The sequence below is a fragment of the Oratosquilla oratoria genome, chromosome 8 (assembly GCF_046742065.1).
Source record: "Oratosquilla oratoria isolate Oo_2021 chromosome 8, ASM4674206v1, whole genome shotgun sequence".
NCBI lineage: Eukaryota > Metazoa > Arthropoda > Malacostraca > Stomatopoda > Squillidae > Oratosquilla > Oratosquilla oratoria.
In genome coordinates this window covers 60285458-60287957 of record NC_134784.1, presented here as the reverse complement: position 1 = coordinate 60287957, position 2500 = coordinate 60285458, and the positions used below count along the sequence as shown (strand labels likewise).

The 2500-nt window shown below is 40.7% G+C and overlaps 1 non-coding gene across 1 annotated transcript in view; it reads left to right on the top strand.

Moving 5' to 3' along the window:
• Positions 1 to 2382: 2382 nt before the first annotated feature.
• The window catches only part of LOC143027872 (5S ribosomal RNA), a 119-nt gene continuing 1 nt past the window's right edge, over positions 2383 to 2500 (top strand). Inside the window, exon 1 of the ribosomal RNA XR_012966678.1 lies at positions 2383 to 2500. This exon is cut by the window's right edge and continues 1 nt beyond it. This is a non-coding gene — a ribosomal RNA (5S ribosomal RNA).

The following is a 2500-nucleotide window of genomic DNA, read 5'->3' as shown; positions in this document are numbered from 1 at the left end:
TACCATTATTTCAGTTTGACCAAGATTTAGCTTTAGTCTGTACTCTGTGAGTACCGCCTTCCATAGATTTAAGGATTGACTTGCAGCGTGTGAAGATGATTCAATGTTGAGTATATCATCTGCATAGGCAAATTGCAATGATTCTATAGGATCCCTTTCTCCTCTTCTAAATTGAACTTCCTTTATCACTTCATCCATTAATATGATAAAGAGCATTGGGGATAGCACACTACCCTGGCGCACTCTAGATGATATATCGAAGCACTGTAAGGTCTCACTAACGGGCTTGACTGCTGTATTATTGGAATTGTAAAGGCTCTTAATAGCTCTTCTCAGTTTTGGGGGTATTTGGTATTCCGTAGTTTGGAGTACTGACCACAGCTTATCCTTTGGTACGCGATCAAATGCTTTCTCTAGATCTAAGAGTATTACATATTTGTCTTTATCAAACTCCCATGACTTTTCGAAGATAATCTTTAAAGCGAAGATTAGATCTGAAGTCCCTCTGTTTGGTCTGAACCCATGTCGAATCTCTGGCAGTATGTGTTCTACTCTATCGCGCAGACGAGCCTCTAACTGTCGTTCATTTAATATCTAAAAATCTATATGGATATATGAAAAGTAAAAGCACTACAGATTGTGTTATTGAATGTATGAGTAATGCAGAAATTAATGATAGACTTTTTTATTGATTTAAAAGGTGCATTTGATAGAGCAAATAGAAATGTTATTTTGGAAGGATTAGTAAACAAAGGAATCAAGGGTAAATTTTGATCTTGGATAGTAGACTGTCTTACTAGAAGAAGAGGAAATTTTTGATTTCAAGGGAACGAGTCAGAAGAGAAGGAGATGGAATCGGGCACCCTACAAGGAGTAGTGTTAAGCCCAATGCTTTTTAATGTTCTCTGCACTGTATGGGGCAGAAAAGAGGAAGAGAGAAGGAGTTTGAATGTGTTTGAGATGAGGTGTCTGAGAAGTATGATGGGGGTTACTAGGCTAGATAGAGTGAGAAATGAGGAGGTGAGGAGGAGAAGAGGGGTGGAAAGGGAGTTGGGAGATAGGGTTGATGAAAGAGTATTAGGGTGGTTTGGGCACATGGAAAGAATGAGTGAAGAAAAACTAATAAAAGAGGTATGGAAGGCAGATGTGGAGGGAGTGAACATGAGGGGACGTCCTAGGATGAGGTGGATAGATGGGGTGAAGGGGGCTTTGGGGAAGAGGGGAATGTTTGTTGAGGAAGGACGGGAGAGGACAGAAGACAGGGGTGAATGGAGAATGGTTGTATATGGATGATGTTGTGATGCATGAGGTGAAATGGGCGGGGGGATGGGGGGTGAGGTAGTATGTGTGAGCAAAATTTGACGCAGCCCGAAGGGATTTCTCCCCGTCTTCTCCTTTTATGCAGGGGGGACGGAGAGGGGGGATCGCCGATTTAATGAAGCGGCCTTGCTGTGGATGTGCTGTGCCTTGCGACACTGCTTCTGACCCAGGGCAGTGGACAAGGTGCAGGGATGACCCGTCATCCAGGAGGTGCTAAGATAAGAGGGAGGGTGGAGGGGTGTGGAGTGTATTCAGGGATGGAATGGGTGGGAATGATTTTATGCCTTTTCCTTTTTGGCTACCTCCCTTGTAAGGGGGGAAAACCCCTGGTGTATGTATGTATGTATGTATGTATGTATGTATGGATCAAATTGTAAGTTATAACTTTTCCTACGGAGCTGAAATGATAATTTATGCTGATGACATCCTTATACAATGCAAAACTAAAGGGTCGATGAGTAATGCTTTAAGTGACCTACAACAGCTGTGTAAAATATTGGGATTAGTTATGAATCAACATAAAACTAGATATCAAACAAGAATGACACACGATGAAGAGTTGTGGTTAAATGGAGTCAAATTAGAAAAGATAAATTGAAGACTTATAAATATCTTGGTATGTATACATCATTTAGTAATACCAAAAGCCAAATATCACATGTTAAAAAGATATGTATGTCTAGACTCAAACCTTGAAAAAAAAATCTAGCTAGCAAAGGTAAAGGCATTGATATACATGTATTAAGATCAATCTATCTGACGACAGTAAGATCTATCATTGACTATTGTGCATCTGATATTGTATCAAATCATTAGAGCTAGTACAAAACGAGGGCATGAGTCTGTGAATGATGTAGCTGATGATTTAGCTAAAGAAAGAAGAGAGAAAGGCAAGGCTGATATGATAAATGTAGGAAGTAATTAAGGAAGAAATAAAAGTGAAAGAGACACTTGGGAAGTAGATTTGATACAATTGGTGTAATGCTATGGTGTAATGCATGAAGTGAAGTAAGAAGTATTGGGAAAATGTTGTTTAGGTTGAGAAAAGGTTTGTCAATGAGGGCCAACGGCCATACCACTCTGATCACACCGCTTCTCGTCCGATCAGCGAAGTTAAGCAGCGTTGGGTCTGGTTAGTACTTGGATGGGTGACCGCCTGGGAACACCAGATGCTGTTGGT